The sequence below is a fragment of the Papio anubis genome, chromosome 2 (genome assembly GCF_008728515.1).
Source record: "Papio anubis isolate 15944 chromosome 2, Panubis1.0, whole genome shotgun sequence".
In the NCBI taxonomy this organism is placed as follows: Eukaryota; Metazoa; Chordata; class Mammalia; order Primates; family Cercopithecidae; genus Papio; species Papio anubis.
In genome coordinates, this window is record NC_044977.1 from 100,096,579 (window position 1) to 100,116,243 (window position 19,665).

Below are 19,665 nucleotides of genomic sequence, written 5' to 3' on the forward strand. Positions count from 1 at the left end.
ACCACTATCAGTATTTCGGTCAAAACCATTCAACAAGTCTCTAGGAAGTTCTAAACTTTCCCACATCTTCCTATCTTCTTCTGAGCCCTTCAAACCATTCTGACCTCTGCCTGTTACCCAGTTCCAAAGTTGCTTCCACATTTGTAGGTATCTTTATAGCAGTGCCCCAGGTACCAATTCTCTGTATTAGTCCATTTTCACAGTGCTATAAAGATACTTGGTAATTTATAAATAAAAGAGGTTCAATTGATTCACAGTTTGTATGGCTGAGGAGGCCTCAGGAAACTTATAATCATGGTGGAAGGTGAAGGAGAAGCAAGCACCTACTTCATAAGGCAGAAAGAGGGGGAAGTTAGGGAAGAGCCATACACTTATCAAACAACCAGATCTCATGAGAACTCTGTCAGGAGAATAGCACAGGGAAAACTGTGCCCATGATCCAATCAACTCCCTTGGCACATAGGGATTACAATTCCAGATGAGATTTAGGTGGGGATACAGAGCCAAACCATATCAAATGCCTAGCCAGGTTTAGGAGATGAGCCTTCAGGACTTTCTATAGCATGCCTGAGGCTTGCAACGTGAGTGAAGAGGGGCCACTGAGGATTCTAAGTGTGCTCAGATACTGAAATGTTAATCTGGGGTTCCCAAAGTGGCTGCTGTCCACTGCAGCAAAGACCATTCTGCTGGGAACCTCGGGGAACAAGGAAGTCTAGAGCAGTGTCATGTGCTCCACAGTCCATACCTTCCTTCAAGCTCAGAGTACTGCAATGTGCTCCAGTGCAGTCCTGTGAGGAGGGCAGACATTTTGTCTGCAGGAGTCTCCACTGAGTCCGTTGGTTTTCAAGAATGACTGTGCACCAGGCAGCGCTGCTACCTCACTGCTTTGCATATCCTCCATTGAAGCTGTATCAAGCTGTAGTCAATTTGGCTTTTGCAAATACAGGTGCATTTCTCACCACTTGTGGCAATGAACTGAAAAACATTCAGACTTTAGTGACTTGTAGTAGGAGATATTGGAAAGGAGAAAGAGAATTTTTCTACTATACTGCTTCCAACCCAAAAACAAGTAGCAAAGTAAGATGCTTAATTTGCAAAGATCATTTAGGAAAATGAGTCCATGTGCAATATGTGTCGTGCTTGGAGAGAAAAAGAACAAAATGCTAGTCTCTGAGTGGCCTACTTTCCAGGTACGGCTGTCCTAGGCTCCAAGGCCCTGAGGACAATGACACCTGGGTTCAACCCACTTAAATCTGTTCACAACAGAAGGAATAGCTTTACTAAGAACTTTTTGAATGACAGTATTCTCTTAATAATAAGTGGACCAACACCATATAAAGGAAACTAACTGAGGTTTAGTAAAATGATGCATATGAAGAACTCATCAATGGGGCTTTCACATGAGTCACTGTTTTTAACCCCTCAGCAACCTTTTGAGGTAGGTGTCACCATTCTTGGTTTGACACATGCAGGATCAGAAATCAGAAAGGTGACATGATAAACCCACAGTCACCCAGCTAGTAAGTGACAGAATCCGAATTCAACTCCAATGCTAGTCTGACTCTAAAATTTATATTCATCCCATTATATGGAACTGACATTAGTCTTAATATTTTATATAAAACAAACATAAAATCTCAACTTAGAAACACAGATGTGTCACAAATATAACTTTCTTTAGTTTTCTATTACCCCACTTAATTTCTCTTTCAAGCTCATTCCACCAGGGTGATGATAACAAACTCAGGCAATTGCTTGACTCTGCCCTTCCCAGGGTTGTGCAATAGGCACTTGGGATGCTCCACACCAAGGCCCCTCAAGCATTTGGTTTCAGCCCAGTTATGGAAGATAGGCATGCTGCTTGCACCTAAGTCAAGCACATGCTGCCATGCATCCGTGCTTTGCTGCCTCAGTGACAATGTATCCTAGCCTCCTTATTCTCTGGGAGGACAATTTTGAGGCTCATTCCTCAGAGGGTTCCCAGAGAAACTGAGCCCCAGTTGCCCACAGTGATAATTTCCTCATAAATGCCTCCTTTATTGACTTTTCCTCCTTCTCTCAATCCCTCGTCCCACTCCCTGACTCCTGCTTGGAAATCCTCCTGGGAACTCCTCCCAAATAAACTACTTGCACATGAATGCTTCTCTCAGGCTCTGCTTTCAGGGAAACTGTAACTAGCACAGTTTAAATTCCTAAGACCATCCAGAGGGCCACGGCATAGCAAGGGCAGGATGGGACTGAACAACTGATCAGCAAGTCACCTGACCCCTTAGGTATCAGATAAGAAGTCCTTATCCCATTGTCCCCATTCACCAGTCTGTGTAAGTTGTTTTTTGAGTTGTTCCTTGTTCCTGTCTTATAACTTCCTCAGGCCCCCAAACCTGTTGCTATTCCCTATTTCTATGCCGTGCTACATGGAGTGGGGAGGACAACAGAATCTCTCTATCAGGCTGTCTCCACATGCCACAGGGCCATCCCCACCTCCCCAGGACTCCACAGAGGAAACAGCATGGAACTCCACTCTCAGATCTTACCAGCCTGTGTAGGCTTCAGCTGCCTCCCTGATGCTCCATTAATTGAGCAGCTACAACTGGAATCTCTCTCTCTAGGGCCACAGGAACCTGTGCTTTCATACTTTCTGTCTGGCTCTCCTCCTCCCCAGCCCTGGGAGAAGCCTCTTCTCCTCAAACACTCTACTCTCCTTCGTGGTATGTCTCCTAAGCATTCTGTCTATGCCCACAGTCCTTTTCCTCTTCTGAGAGCTCCAGTTTCAGGGCCCAAAGTCAGGAAGAAACTTGCAGGCTACATTTTGCTTTCTGACTGTCACTTTTTCTCCTGAAACAATTATCTCAGGATGGCCTCCTAGTTTCTTGAAAAGTAGGGGGGCAGGAGAGACACTACGGTAAAAATGAGGGAACTAAAAATATAAACATCGGTTTACATTTTTAAAAAATTATCCTTCCATATTTATGCAACATATAAAAATAATCCATAGTGCATTGTGGTCCTAGTGTGAGATCCCAGGTTTTCTTAACCAATTGGACATCCTCCAGATGTCTCCTATTCTGGGCTGGTGTTATCATTTCTTGATGTCAGAAGAGAAACGCAAAAACAGGGGGAGGCGTGGTAATCTAAGGTAGCAGTTCGGGGCTCATTGATGCCCCCAAGTTGCATTTTTTGGATATCTTTCTACTTTATTTTCCCTATGCCCTACTTAAACTGGTGATTTATTGTCTCTTGATCAAGATATGGTTGCAGCAGCTGCAAGCATCACCTCTCCATTCAAGATAGGAAGAACATAGAAGTGAGGCACTCCTTTGGGTCCACCCAGCCTAGCCTGGGGGAGCACACAGATCCTTGCCTACTGATTCCCACACAAGTGCCCCAGCCCAGAAAGACTGAATTAGACTATAGTTGTCCCTGGCTTATTTTTTATCTTGAAAAAACAAACAAACAAACAAACAAAAAAAACCCTGTTCTATCTCACAGGTCCACCTCATTTCCTTCTCTTTGCATTGCTCCCTTAGCCTGCCTAGACCCTATGTCCTGCCTCCCACCTTCCCCACACGGGCCTTATCCATGACTTCACTCTGGAATGTCTCCTTCAACAACAGAACTTCTCTTTTTGCTATTTCTTGATGCTTACACACACACGCACACACACACACAGGCATATATGCCTGCAGAGACACATACGCATACAGACAAGCACAAAACACACACATAGACAAACACACACACACACACCCCTTGAGCTCTTAGGGAGAATCAGAGATTCCTATCCCCATCCCCCATATTCCAGTGGGTCCCTTCCCTATGTGCCTTCTTGTCCTTTCTCCCTTTTCCATAATGCTGTTTATGCCTTTTTACTGCTCTCCCTGGGAATAGTCACTTGTACCAACCCACAAGCACCAGGCAATGTCAGATAAATATGGTATAAAATAATCACTTCATTGACATCCATGTACCACACAGAACCCACGTTGGAGTTGGTGGAGAAGCAACAATGCACATTTGATTTTAGTTTACCAGTTTTCCTAGTAATGCCTGGGTCGAACCATTTTTAACTCTGCTGGTCGCTGCTGAGGGTAGAGCCCCCACCTACCTCACTTTGCCAAACCCCAGCGATTGTTTTCAATGACAGCTCCTGCCAGATTGGGACACTGTTAGAAGTGTTGTGATGCCACAACTGATGACATCACCTTAGTTGGCAAGTTGGGTCTGCCCAGAAGATTCAGGAAGAGAAAATGTAGTCATTTTCCCCCTTTTCTATACATATTCATCACCCTCCTATTTAAAGAAATGAGGCTTTCTCTCTCCCCATCTCTTTTTCTTTATTGTGAGATTTCAGAATTACTATGGATCAGTGACTATTATGTCCCTGTTGTTCCTCCCCTTTTTAAACAGGAATGTCTGTTGTGATCATCCTGTCCTTGTCTCCCCAATCTAAGCCCAGGGCCTAGCACTGTAACTCTAGCCTTTGTTATCACTTGCTGAGGTGGGCACCCTGGGCAAGACACACCTGCACCTGAAACACCTTTGCCACCTGATCTTTCCCTACGTCCCAGCTAGCTGATGATCCTCCCCATCAGTGGTAACCACACATTGTGTTTGTGCAAGGTTTGTCATGCAGAGCCTTGGGCAGCATCCAATCAGTCCTCTCACTTGCTCGGGATTCAAGTTCCAAAAGCATGTCTGCAGCATGCACCAAAATAATCCATGCAGGGACAGGGAATGGAGATACAAAAGAACCAACACAAAGAAGCCCAGTGTGTGCCTTTTTTCATCCTTTAAGGAGCAAAATCATGTTTCTAGTTCCAAAAAGCTGCCAGTAGCCAACCTGTCCTGCAGCAGAAATAAAATGAGGAATTGTGCATAGTTGCCAACCAGAAGGTGTGATCAGACCACCACTGGCTGTGATTCAATTGCTAGGGAGACCGGTTTTGGTTTGTGTGTGTCAGCACCAAGGGATGACGTGGTACTCAAAGACAAGGGCTTGGAGTAAGGAGATAATGAAGGGAAACTGTTTACAGACAACATCTACATGCCACATGGTTTATTGCTTCATCAGGTGGACACTGGTCTCCTGCCAGCCAATTCATTTCTCTTGTGAGTCAGAAGAGGAGCAGGCCCATGGGTGTGTTCAGGTTTTGAACCACATGTGGGAGCCAGAGAGGAATGGGGTGATCAAGAAGAGACAAAGGAACAAACAGACAACTGAGCACCTACTATACACCATCAGTTAAACTACAAGCCAGACCTTCCCATGAGGTGCTGGGCTGCCAGAAAACAGAAAATGTGCGTTAATGATCCTGGTATCTCCCACACTGTGAATATTTTTAAAGTATTAGTGAAATTTAATACCTGTTAAGGAGGATAAAATCTGTGATCTACGCCTAGGAATTATTTTACTTAATCATCACAGACATGATTTTTTTATAGATGAGAAAAAAAGACTCAGAGGGATTAAAAATATTCGTTAACTACAGAATGGGAGAAAATATTTGCAAACTATGCATCTGACAAAGGTCTAATATCCAGCATTTATGAGAAACTTAAACAGATTTACAAGCAAAAAACAAACAACCCCATTAAAAAGTGGGCAAAGAACATGAACAAACACTTTTCAAGAGAAGACATACATGCAGCCAACAAGCATATTTTTCTCAATATCACTGTTCATTAAAGAAATGCAAATCAAAACTACAGTGAGATACCATCACTGTAGAATCAGAATGGCTATTATTAAAAAGTAAAAAAATAACAGATGCTGGTGAGGTGGCGGAGAAAAGGACACATTTATACACTGTTGGTGGGAGTGTAAATTAGTTCAACCATTGGTGGAAAGCAGTGTGGCAATTCCTCAAAGAGCTAAAAATAGAACTACCATTCAACCCAGCAATCCCATTACTGGGTATATGTGCAGAGGAATAGAAATCATTCTACCGTAAAGACACATGCACGTGAATATTCATTACAGCATTATTCACAATAGCAAAGAGATGGAATCAACCTAAATGTCCATCAACGACAGATTGGATTTAAAAAATGTGGTATGTGTACATCATGGAATACTATGCAGCCATTAAAAAGAATGAGATCATGTCTTTTGCAGGAACATGAACGGAGCTGGGGGCCATTATCCTTAGCAAACTAACACCGGAACAGAAAATCAAATACTACATATTCACACATTTAGTGGGAGCTAAATGATGAGAACTCATGGACACAAAGAGGGGGACAACAGACACTGGGACCTACTTGAGAGTGGATGGTGGAAGGAGAGAGAGGATCAGAAAAAATAACTACTGGGTGCTGGGCTTAGTACCTGGGTGACAAAATAATCTGTACAACAAACTCCCATGACACGGTTTATCAATTTAACAAATCTGCACATGTACCTCTGAACCTAAAATAAAAGTGTTTATATATATATATACTGTATATATATATATATATATGGATGTATATATTGAAGTTACACGGCCAGAAATTGGTAGCCTTGGAATTAGAATTCAGGTCTTCCTGACTCCCAAAAACTCCATGGGAAAAGAAATGGGCCTAGGTTCTCTATTTGACAAGGTAGGATATGACCAAAAGAGACTAGCATAAGTAGCCTTGGGAAGATCTGGTCATAAAGGAGGTTAGGAAGCCAGAGTGAAAGTCCAGAGGTTCTCAGGACAGCCAGGAATCAGTGGTTTATAGGGTAGCTGACACAAGAAGAAACCTCAAAAAATGAGTGTGACACCCTAAACTTGTCCTTCTCTGATTAAAACTTTCATCAACTACCCTCAGGATAAAGTCTGAACTTCTCAGCCCCACACTTGACCCTTTACAACCTGCCCCCAATTTTCTTGACCAGCCTCATCTTCCTGATGCTGTCTTACCCAACCATCCCTCCCTGTGGCCAGCCACACTTGAGTCAGGGAATGCCTGCTGTCCCTAAATGTGCCATGTGTGTCCATGCCTATGCCACTGCCTGAATTCCCCAATGCCTGAGAGGCACAGCCTCAAAGGCTCCACGTGGCACAGTGCTCAGCAGGCATGCACTGAATTGAGATGTTGAACCTCTGCTGTGGCATTAAACACCTGTGTGCTCTGTCCCCACCACACCTGAACATAGGTGAGCCTAGCAGTGCACTTAGGCAGAGAACACTCTGAAGACAAGCTGCCAGGGCTGGAAGCCTTAGGTCCAGATGGGGTCGAGTCAGCAGGGGTTAGGTAGTTCTAGGGGTCCTATAGCCTTCCTGGGCCTTTTAACCAGGATCTCTAGTCTCTGCTGCCCTGCTTCCCTCTCATTTATGGGGGTCTTAACCTTCTATGATCTTTCTACATCCTCTCTCAGTCCTCTTCCCACTGCTGCCCAAGTGGCTGTGCATCTTAGTTTGGGTTCCACTGAAACCAGTCTGTGAAACAAGGACTTGGATGCAGGTAGTTTATTTGGGAGGAGACCCCCAGGAAATAGGGATGAGGGAAAGGGGGAAAGTGAGGCAGGGAAGGGAGAAAAGCCAGTAAAGCACACATTAATAAGCAGGTTACTGGGACCTGATCCTGCCAGGGAACCTCTAAGATACCTAGTAGGACATACTCAGAATCTTTCCACTGCAGCATGGGAAGCCTGTTTTTCAGTGGGTCATTGGACTCCCATTCCCCATCCACCAACTCCCAGCCGCATTGCTGGTGGGCATGCGAAGAAACAGCTATTACCAGGCAGAGTGAGGTTCCCTGAAGAAGCAGGTGCATTCAGCCCGCCATACCAGGCTCCCTATGAGGCTGGCGTTCAGCCTTCGCGAAGTCATACCTCCACAGCCATCAACAAAGTACAATAATAAAACAATCTCTTCCAGTTCTGCAGCCTTTCCTATTTCCAAAGTCCTTTCACATATGTCATTCTATGTAATATTCAAAGCAACTCAAGAGGGAAGGTGTCACAGTGCCAATTTCACAGACGAGAAAACTGAGGCTCCAGACATCCACCTGCCAGGAAATGACAGTTACAACAGAAAGATCAGTGTTGTTCTTGCCAACCCACATGACAACATCCAACTCCATTTCCAACTGTTCCTTCCTGGAGAAAGGATATGCTCATTAGTAATCAGGAATCTGACCTTCTCCAGTGCCATTTGGCTGACTGCTAGAGTGGAGACGGGGCCTCCTTAGAAGAGGCTAATCTGGGTAAGAAGAAAGGCAAAACAGAAGATGCCTGAAAAGAGTGGCTTAAAAACTTCTGAGAATCACATGTGATCCAAAGAGCTCTGCACCAGCTTGGCTACACTAGGTGAGTCACCTCATCTCTCTGGGCATCTTGCCCCCTCTCCTAAGCAGAAGGCTAGGCAGGAGGGAGATGAGCCCAGCAGGACAATGCCTCCGGGCCAGGTAGGAAGCAGGAATCTCTGTTGGTCTATGTGCCAGAGAGCAAAGGGTAATGGGGGAAGGAGTATGCTCAGCTAGACAGCAAATGAGTTGACAAGCTTCTGGGGCCAGACTGGAAGCTTAGGAGAGGGGTTAAAGGGGATCAGAGGCAAAAGGACACAAAAATCTATCCTTAAAGCACAAAATCAGAGCAGTGGGGTGGAGGTCACCACCATTTTCATCCTCTCCAAGATGGGGTCTTACAGCTCTGACAAGGGTTTTTTACCCTACCAAAGTGCCTTGGCCTGGGTTCCCTGCACCCATTTGAAGAGGCCGCAGCATGGAGTCACCATGGCCCTATCTCTCCTTCTGTTCATTGAAAAGGGATGCACCAGACAAGTTGTTTTTTAAACAGCACCTGCAGAGCCTAGGGGAGCCTAAGGCCTGCTGGTATGGACAAAGGAGGAGGTGGGTGTGGCAGGATCTGAGAGAGGGCCTGGATCCCCACTAAATCATACCTGAGGAGCCTTCCACTTTTGTTAGACAAAGATTCTGAGTACCATTCTCTTTAAAGAATGAATTTGGGCCTGGCACAGTGAGTCACGTCTGTAATCCCAGCATTTTGGGAGGCTGAGGTGGGCAGATCACATGGTCAGGAGATTGAGACCATCCTGGCCAACATGGTGAAACCCTGTCTCTATTAAAAGTACAAAAATTAGCCGGGCATGGTGGCACGCACCTGTAGTCCCAGCTACTCGGGAGGCTGAGGCAGGAGAATCCCTTGAACCCAGGAGGCAGAGGTTGCAGTGAGCCAAGAACGCACCATTGCACTCCAGCCTGGAGACAGAGCAAGACTCCGTCAAAAAAAAAAAAAAAAAAAACACACACACACACAGAAAAAACAATGAATTTGAAGGCTAAAAATGCTTGAAACAGATGAACCAACCAAGCTTTAAGAATCTTTCTGGCCGAGTGTGGTGGCTCACGTCTGTAATCCCAGCACTTTGGGAGGCAGAGGCAAGTGGATTGCTTGAGGTCAGGAGTTTGAGACCAGCCTGGCCAACATGGTGAAACCTCATCTCTACTAAAAATACAAATATTAACTGAGAGTGGTGGCACACACCTGTAGTCTTAGCTACAAAGGAGGCTGAGGCAGGAGAATCGCTTGAACCTGGGAGGCGGAGGTTGCAGTGAGCTGTGATCGTGCCACTGCACTACAGCCTGGATGAGCGATACAGCGAGACTCTGAAGAATCTTTCTGACTCTAAAATCTAGGCTGTTTCTGAAAAGCAACACGGTGTTCCTGCTACTGCAGAATTAAAGGGTCTGTCTGCTGTGCTCCTGATGGAAGGAATGTCCCTGGAAGCATTGTCCTACTCTTCTTGGCATACTCGTGTCATTTAGATTGGTTTGAATTTGACTTCTGGCATTTTTGGAAAATAATTTGCATGAGTGCAGGGAAAGGGCGCTCTGATCTCACCAAATGTGGTGATCTTGGGCAGGTTCTGAAGGATGTCAATGGCCTTCTTTCCTGGGGTTTGGCTGCTACATGGTAGCAGTAATCACTAGCACTCAGGACTCTGAAATCTTTTCTGCAAAACTGGAAATCCTCATTTAGTCCACAACGCTATCCTGAGAGGTGAGTGCCACTAGCCCCATATTCCAGATGGGGAAAGTTAAGCTCCAAAAGCTTGAATGACTCAACTCACCCAAGGTCACCAATAAGAGAAGAGCTAGGAAAACAGTCTGTGTTTCTGGCACCACATCCACGTCCCTTGCTCTTCTTAAGTATATAGATGAATCTAGAAGCTCTAGCCTCCAGCTGTGTGGTGACTGCTGTTGGTATGACAGGCATACCCCTTGCCCTTACCATTTCAGTGCACTGCCCAACTTCCAGCTACTGGCACCTGCATCTCTTGGGCTAAGGATTTTCTTCCCCATGCCCTGGGAGGCAGGCCAGAAATGGTAGGGGAATTTAGCACCCCCACTCCCACGAGCAACCTGTCAGTCACCAGTGGCCAGCTTCCCCACACTTCAGGTGCAATAACCCCAAGGCATGCTCTGCACTGCCTTGGAGTGGCCCTTGAAAAATTAAGCCCCAGTTGCCCACAGTGGTAACCTGCTTGATTACACCCCCTTTAATGACCTCCTTCCCACCTGTCTCACTTGCAGGTGTTTCCTATGATCACCTTCCAGTTTACACCACTTGGAATCCTGGTCTCAGCTTCTACCTCTGGTGAACCCAACCCAAGATAGGCTATCCTATGGTTAAAATAGGGCAAAAAAAAAAAAGTATCTCTTTTCCGAAGGGTTGTTGCAGATTTATGAGACCATATTCTTAAAGCCTGAGGAGAGAAAGGTACCTGATTAGGAGCAGACACCAGCTTTATTCAAAACCCATAAAACACACTACCTCCCATACAAAGTGTACTGTGCAGTCATTTTTAAAAATGAGGAAGATCTTAATATGCTGATATGAAACCATAGCCAAGATACATTGATAGTGGAAAAAAAAAAAAAAAGCAAGTGACAGAACAGTATATTTAGGAAGCTGCCATTGTGGGTTTTAAAAGAATTTATATACATATGCATGTGAAGAATATCTCTGAAAGATACACACAAAATAAAAACAGAAAAGTATAGGAGTCCCTGAGGAGACAGACTGGGGACTAGAAACCATTTTCTCTTTTCATTGTTTAAACCAGCTTTACAGTAGCCTAATATTACTTTTTAAAAAGGAAAAGGGACAAGGAAAAACACTGCTAAGCGAAACAAACCAAAAAGGCTCATCAAAAAAAAAACTAAGCCCATCATGCTTAGCAGAGGAACAGTTGGTCAGGAGACCCCAAAATCTGCATTTCTAATTAGCCCTCAAGTGACTGTGATGTTAGTGGACTGTGCTTTAAGAAAACCTACCACAAAATGCCATCCCTTCATTGGGCTGCAGAATACTGCCGAAGGCTCTGGAGCAACTGGTGAACTGAAGATGGGCAGTGCTGGGGGCATCTGCAAGGGCAGTGCTGGGAGCATCACCAAGGGCTGTCCCTGAGAGGGCACATCTTTGCTCACCGCAACAGGACACTTAGTGATAAAAGTACAAACCATTTCCCTTTCCTGACTCACCTCTCAGGCAATGGCCACCATCTCCCTGGTGAAGCTTTGAACCAGATTATTTTGTTTGCTTTCTCCTTTCCTTCTGTAGAGGATGCTCCGCTGGCCCAAACAGTGAGAAAATTAGAAGCAACTTGATTTTTTAAAACATGAGGCAAGAATGAATATTACAGGCAGCATGAAATCTAAATTTGAGCCAAGTAGACCATTGTAGCATCCTACTAAAAAAAAAAAAAAATAGAGACAGACAAAGAAAGCAATGGCAAACAATCTCCAAATTGATTTAAAATTAACTGGACATCTGGTCATACGGTGAAACGGCCACCAGGCACCTGAACTTGAGGTGACAGGTAGACTTTTCACGAATCTTGGAAATCACAAAATTGCAGTGAACACTGGGAATTAAGAAGCCCCATTAAATGGTGATCATGATGCAAAAGGTACTATTTGGTCCTAACGGCTGGTTTCCTGGAACTGAGCGGGCAAAAGAAACAGGTGCAGAAGGAAAGCAGAGGAGCTGATTGTCTGCAGGCCAATCTGCGGTTTAATCTCACATGTCCTAGTTGCCTGGGACAACATAGTTCTCAAGTGCTGTTAAGTGTTTCACAAACTATAGCAGGCACCCTGCTACAGGACAAACGATAGGTGAAGGCACCAGGAGCCCCGCCCAGTCCTGTCCTCCTTTATCTGCCCCGCTAGAAGAGCATAGAAGGAAGCTGGGGTAACCAAATAAAAGATGCTGGGAATCCGTGATCCAGCTTGGAGCTGGAATCGAGACCTCGCTGGACCCCAGGCTCCAGCAAAAAAAAGGAGAGCAAAAGCCAACTTTGGCTCAACCTGATAATGAGCCAACCTCATTATGAGATTAGCTGCCAGGATGAACAACACTCTCTTAATAATGCACACATCGCTATGACAACCACCCACTTGGCTACCTAAAGATAACTTCATTGTGTGGCCATGCTTGCTTGTTTGAAAAGAAATGCCGTCTACCGTGAGTTCCAGCGTTCTGCTCCTCTCTCACGCCTATGGTTCTGTGCAGTGTGTGTGCCTGTCCATGTGCGAGAGCAGGCCAGGTGCATGTATGTGTGTGCATGCTGTGAGTGTGCCTCATGGGGCAGGCAAGGAGCCCAGGCCCCCATGGCAGTCCTGGCTTCAGGGATATAGTCTAGTTCTCAAGGTTGGTAAAATTTCTGTCGGGCACAGGCACCCAAGCGTGTTGACATAATTATTCAGGAAGACAGGCTTGGCCAGGATTAATACCGTGATTAATTACGGTGGGAGTTTCAACAAGCAAGTGCATGCTCGGGAGGGTCGGCAGGGACGTGACAGCCCCTGGCCTGCCTGCTCGCCGGCAGTGCGGCCGGCCGGCAGAGGAGGGTGTTGAGCGGGGAGCCGCATGGGCCTGACGGTAATGAGAAATGAGAAAAGTGCTGAAAAATTGATGGCGCCTGCAGATTGCGCAGGCTGTCACACAGCGGGGGGCCCCCTGCTGCCGGCGCGCGGGGCGCAGTATGCTAATGCCGGCGCCTGGGCCCGGGAAAAGGGAGGAAGAAAAGCCTGCACAAAGGAGAGAAATGCAAATGACAGGCACAGAGATCAGTGCCGAGAATTCCGGATTAACTGCGTGGAGCTGGTGCTTGCCTGGGTTTAACCCTTTCTAGACTGTGTCAGGGCTGCAGGCGGGGGTGCTGCTGAGAGCTTTGGTCTGCGTCTGGGTCCAGGACTAAGTGAGGATGCAGGGAAAATGAAGTTGGGAAGAACCAAGAAGCTGAAGGAAAGGGGCTGGTTTTTGTCAGGGTAGTGACTTCTTCGAAAAAGGTGCTGGGGGAAGCAAGGAAGTGATGTCTGGGGGTAGGAAATGGAGTGGCCCAGCCGATAGTGGTGGCCTAACAAGCACCCTGGGAGCTTCTACAACGCGGGCCAGGGGGAAGGGAGGCCAGGAAGAGGAAGCACCCTGCTGGAATGTCCAGGTCTTCATCTGCGTGGTGAAGGTTACACAGGGTTACACAGATGGCTGAAGGTTTGGGCCATAATCCCAAACGTAGAAATCTTGAAAGATCAAAATCCCTTAAGTCTAAAATTGACACCAGACAGCTACAATATTATTTACACAATGTTGTAAATAGAAGATGTGTGCACGTTACTGTATCTCAGTTATGCTTTAATCAAAAATGAAAAGCGGAAGAGGGAAAAAAGGCCAGAGCAGAGGGCCCCTTGCGAGCTTCTCAGACTTACCTTCTTGGGGAGAGAACCATGAAGCACATTTCATGAATAGTGAGCGTCCCCAAACAATCAGGGTCTTGGTGCTGTGCATGTTCTCTCTCTCTCTCTCTCTCTCTCTCTCTCTCTCTCTCTCTCTCTCTCTCTCTCTCTCAGAATGTCACCATGGTTTGTGCCCCGGAGGGGAAAATATTTGCCAAAACATAGGTATATCCATCCACAACTCTCCTTCCTGGGAAGTGTGTTGGGGTGAGAAGTCAGCAATAACTCCACAGGGAGTCCCAGACGGAGCAGAATGTCAAGTCTTTGGAGCAGCCAGGAAGAGGAAAGGGGCTCTGAAACTCCAGAGGATCAAATTCTGTTTAAATGTGGGCAGACCTGGAGGGATGTTAAGGACACCAGGTTACACCAACAATGGGGAGAAATGTATATGTATGTTGTGGGGGGTGCAGAATCAAAGGCATTCCATTTATGTAATAAAATGTAAGTTATTCAGATATCTACATATTTATATTTTAAGTCTGAATGACAGTATATCTGCCTGTTAGCAGTAGTTTCCTCCATGAGATAGAAGGACCTGAACTTTCTCTGTAGGGTTGGAATTTTTAAAATAATATTCAAGTCTTAGGAAAAAATAGTTCCACTTTGAAAGGAAAAAAAAAAAAAATAGCAAAATGGGGCCAGGCATGGTGGCTCCTGCCTCTAATCCCAGCACTTTGGGAGGCTGAAGGAGGTGGATTGCCTGAGCTCAGGAGTTCGAGACTAGTCTGGCCAACATAGCGAAACCCGTTTCTCCCCAAAATACAAAAAATTAGCTGGGTGTGGTGGTGCATCCCTGTAGTCCTAGATACTTGGGAGGCTGAGGCAGGAGAATCGCTTGAACCTGGGAGGCGGAGGTTGCCGTGAGCTGAGATTTTGCCACTGCACTCCAGCCTGGGCAACAGAGTGAGACTCTGTCTCCAAAAACAAAACAAAACATATATATATAGCAAAGTAAGTGGGAACCATGGGAAGCCTGGCATGGGAGCCATATATGTGTGTGTGTGTGTATAGCAAAGTAAGTGGGAACCATAGGAAGCCTGGCATGGGAGCCATATATGTGTGTGTGTGTATAGCAAAGTAAGTGGGAACCATGGGAAGCCTGGCATGGGAGCCATATGTGTGTGTGTGTGTATAGCAAAGTACGTGGGAGTCATGGAAAGACTCAATTCCAGAAGCAGAAGCCATGGAGGGCAAGGAGATAAGGCCTTCTAGATTCTGCTTTCTCTTCCAGGAGAGTATCTGGAAGGCCTGCAGTCCCTGTGGTCACTCCAAACCACCACCCCCAGCTGTGCCTTTCCAGTTCCCTCCTTCCCCAAGAAAAGAAAGAAATGCTTCCCTTTACATGTGCAGGGATGGGAGGTTCTGGGCCAAGAGTCTTCTCCTGAGCTTTTCTCATTTATAAGTGGCACTCCTAAGCTCGCTGCCTGTGAGCACAGAACTTTCCCAGCTACTTCCACTCAAAGCATTCCACCTGTTGCTCCCTATCAGTCCATTTCGCAGATGGAGGCACAGAACTGCAGAGCTAGAGGAGATTGTAGAGACTGCCTTTCTCAGGGGCAGAGTGGGCATGGGGGTGATATTTATAGACTAACTATTTTGCGCCCACACTGTACAGGACATTTTGTGAACAGGACTTCTGCCCAGTTCCACCTCATCACTTTCCTGATAGGGAAATTCTTTGCCTGCAGAAACGCTCTCTTGAGGGACTGCGGGGAAATGACTCTCTACCCCCCTCAATATGGTTACACATCCACATCTGCCATCTCCATGGCTGCCTTGCCTAGCACAGGGTCCAGAACAGAACCAGAGGTTGTATTGTTGTATTGGTTATATGTTTTCCCCTGGGACAAACAAAACAAAGCAGATTGTTTGTGCTATGCTTCCTTTGAATCAGAAATTACAATCTTTGCTTCAAGAGACAAGAGGATTATGAAGCCTTTTAAATGTCCTCCCTTTCTCGTTTTACTGCAAAGCTTCAATGAACTCCAAACCCAGGGGTATTCATCGTAGCACAACAGATTAACCAAATAGGACTGGGAAGTCATTTGAGATATTTTTCCTTTACTTAAGCCCCATGAGAGGATGGGGCTTGTGGGAAGCTCAGGGAAGGGATCGCCTTTGTGGAGGCAGGCACAGCTTCACTAGGCACAGCAATTATTCTAAAAACATCTGGGGCATGAAAATTTAAAACACCAGAATTACAATGGGTAGAGTTTGTGCCCAGGATATTTGCTGTGCATTGCCTCTCCTGCCAAGAGAGGCTGGCCAGGAAGCCTTCCCAGTAGGTAAGGTCTATCCTCTTCCTCCCCCTGTGCTGAGCATGGGTTTAGGATTTGAATTTGTTTGGTGCAGCACCCTCCAACCTTCCCTGTCCTTTTGATTTCAAAATAGGAAGAAATCCATCCATCACAGGGGATTGCTTATGTGTCAGCGCGACAGGAGGGCAACCCAACTTTTGCTTTCTGTTTCACACATACCTTCACTAGACATAAAAAAAAAAAAAAAAAAAAAAAAAATGGCCTGTGACACTTTCATGAGCTCCTTACCCAGAAAATTGGAAGAAAAAAAAAAAAAGGATTAAGCAATTCCCCACTTTTTAAGAGTAATAGTTTACACCTCACTGATGATGAAAAAATCATCTTTACAGAAGAATGCCAGTTAATAAATATTGAAGAAACCAAGGAATTAGAAAATCACCCGTTTGCAGCCCTAAATGAAGTAAAGGATTCAGGCAAGGATCATCAACGAAAGTTAAAGCCATTCGGTATTAGAGTGGAATAAAGTCAATTTTAGTTATGTGAAAGTGAGAAAAATTATTTCCCATCTGTCTTTTCTTAGAAAGTCATGAGGATATAAGGCCCAACAAAATAAGGGCGTAGAGGCAGCCTGTGGGGACCAGGAGAGGCAGGCATCAGCAAGTATGGAGGGAAGTCTTGGGAATATGAGCAATCAGCCCAAACAGGAGACGGAAGGCAGACTGGGGGCTGGAGTCGGAGAGATTTGTGTCATTTTCATGACAATTTAGACTTAAAAAGACAATAAAGGCAAACAATGAAAAAAAAAAAACAAACAGAAGAAAAAGTCTTTTTTTAAACTCCAGGAAGAAAACAAAAAACAAACAACAAAAAAAAAAACCGTTCAGCAAAAGCACTGTCCTCACAGTGCACTAGTTGGCTCTAAAGTGAATTATGATTCCGTAGTCACAGCCGTGTAATCCCTATTTACTAATTGTCAACTTTTAAAGTTGAACAAGAACAAACAAAAAGACTTTAGGGTCAAATAACACAATAAAAACATCCTCCACCTTAACGTAGACATCTCAGTGCAGATAATGAGAGCGGAAAGGGGTAGGAGATTGTAGGGCTGATAGCACCTTCATCTTACAAGATGAGGAGCCAGAAGATGTTCTTATTGACCTCATAAGAAAAAAAACCATAAACAAATCACTAAAACTAACCAATGTAACCCATAGAAAAAGGGAAGAATGATATTATTATATTGAGCTATTATGGAGAGATGCAGAGGTGGTGGAAGAGAATTAAATCTTCATCTGTCATAGGAAGAAGTCAGTAATTAATGTCTAAAATTGATCAATCTATAAATTGTGGCAAAATGTATTTTAAAGATATGGAGGTTATGCTCAAAAGACATAGCTAAAAGTGTTAATAAAGACTGTCTCTGGGCCAGGCATGGTGGCTCATGCCTGTGATCCCAGTGCTTAGGGAGGCCTAGGCAAGCAGATCGCTTGAGCCCAGGAGTTCGAGACCAGCCTGACCAACACAGCAAAACCCTGTCTCTACAAAAAATACAAAATTTAGCTGGACATGGGGGCATGTGCCTGCGGTCCCAGCTACTCAGTGGAGGGGGTGCTGAGGCAGTGTACAACACAGCCTCCAGAAAGTCAAGGCTGCGGTGGCTGTGACTGCGCCACAGCACTCCAGCCTGGGAGACAGAAACTCTATCTCAAAAGAAAAAAACAGTCTGTCTCAGAAGAATGGGGCTCACCATGGGAAGGATGAAGCAAGAAAGAATTGTTTCTCTTTATAAGTCTTTTTGTATAATTTGATTTTTTTAATCAAACACATGTATTACCTCAATTTTTAAAACCCATATTAAAAATATACAATTGTTAAAAGAAATGCACCAAATAATTAATTTGAGGATTATTGTCATCCTATGAATATGTATTCTCTTGATTTTAAAAATATGTTGACATACAGTTAACAGAATTGTAACTCAACAATTAATATGAAACTACTGATACACATAAGAACTGGGTCTTCCCACTCTCAAATTGGTATGGCCCTTAAATTATTTATGTTTTCTTTTATGTCTCTCAGTAGAATTTTTGTTATCTAAAGCTTATATATTGTTTCTGTATGTTTCTTGATGAGTTTATCCTGAAGGCCTTTATATTTATATTCCTATTTTCAGTGGGATTTTTAAAGTAAGATTTACAAGTGACTATTGCTGACATGGAAAAATCATTGATTTTGCTATATTTAAATATCACCCTCATACTGCAATCTTATATTGCTATAAACAGTTTTTTAGTTTAATCTCTTATTTTGTTTTTATTAAGTTGATGATAATATCATCCGTGAATAATGATTAGCCCAGCCCTAATTCTGCTCATTCCTTTGCTCTATTTACTCAATTTTTTAAAGTTATTAAATAGCAGCAATGGAGAGCATCCTTATTTCTTCCCTTGACATTAATGGAAACACAACTAATGCTTCACTCAGTAGGGTTTGAGCTAGCTGCTATCGGAAGCTGAAAATGCATAGCAGTCCAAAGGAAGGGCCTCCATATGAGACTGCCTCATCCTGAGCCAGATCTGGATCCACCATTTACTTAGCATCATGACCTTGACCAATTACTTAGCCTCTCTACACGGTAGCTCCCTTTCTGTAAAATGGGATGACACTGTCTACCTCTGAGCGTAATTGTGCTCATTAAATGAGATTCTCTGTATAAAGCACCTGTAACAATGCTCGGGCAGGTCTAATTAGTGCTACTTTCAAGAATCTAACATATGGCACTCATTCCATATCATCTTGTTAGAATTGGCCTTTTATCAACCACTTGAGGCCATTTTGGACCTTGACTCTGTCCTCAGTTTTCACGGTTTCCATTAGTTCAGCAAAACCTTGCTGATTCATTAGGCATTTGGGTTGTCATATTCATTTTACACAAGGAACCATGATTGTCACCCAGATTCCCTGTGGATCTTCTCTTCTGTCTTCTTTGTATCCTATTGAGAAAGGTGCATCTTGAGAAAGGTGCATGGCTCTAGGACCAGAGCCGTGACTTCACCCCGGCCGTCCCCCTTTTTTTTTTTTTTCACTTAGAATGAGTTCATTTTTAGATGAAATAATATATTCACAATGATATTAAAAAGTGCCACTGTGTGGTCTTGGGTAAAGTGAGCTTCTCTTGGCTTTGTTTCTCATCTCTAAGTTGAATGAGACGGTCTCCTTCACAGGGCTATCTTGGAAATTAAAGGGCAAACAGAAATACGTGGTTAGCCTGGCACCTGTACCACACCGTCATTTCTTTCCACTTCTCCACCCAGGGCTCCTTTGTCCAAAATGAGAAGTAGGGAGTGGCCTGGAATGTGGGAGAAAACCATGCTTCCTGTGATTAAGCTCAGCTCCACTCGGGCAGATCGAATTTGGTCTTCTTTCCAGGCTTAGCTCGGGAGAGAGTCAGACATATTGGCTCCCAGTACTGAAAGAGCATCTGAGCCATCTCAGAAGATGCTAACGCCTCTGAAAAAATAGTGAGAGTCCTATTCCCTTTACCACCAGTAGCTCTGAATCCTCAGCTGAGGAGCTCGGGTGTGCAACACAGAGACACAGCTTCCTTCCCTGCAGGGATCAATTGTTTCGCAGCCAGAGCTGTTCAAAGACCTTAGACATTCCAGAAAGGCACCCA

At 44.7% G+C, this 19,665-nt stretch overlaps 1 long non-coding RNA gene across 1 annotated transcript; it reads right to left on the reverse strand.

Moving 5' to 3' along the window:
* Positions 1-256: 256 nt before the first annotated feature.
* Positions 257-13,966, reverse strand: LOC116273787. Its single transcript, XR_004182188.1, has 3 exons — positions 13,702-13,966; positions 11,476-11,684; positions 257-975 (listed from the first exon to the last, which is right to left on the reverse strand). It is a non-coding gene; the product is annotated as an uncharacterized LOC116273787 (long non-coding RNA).
* Positions 13,967-19,665: the final 5,699 nt, after the last annotated feature.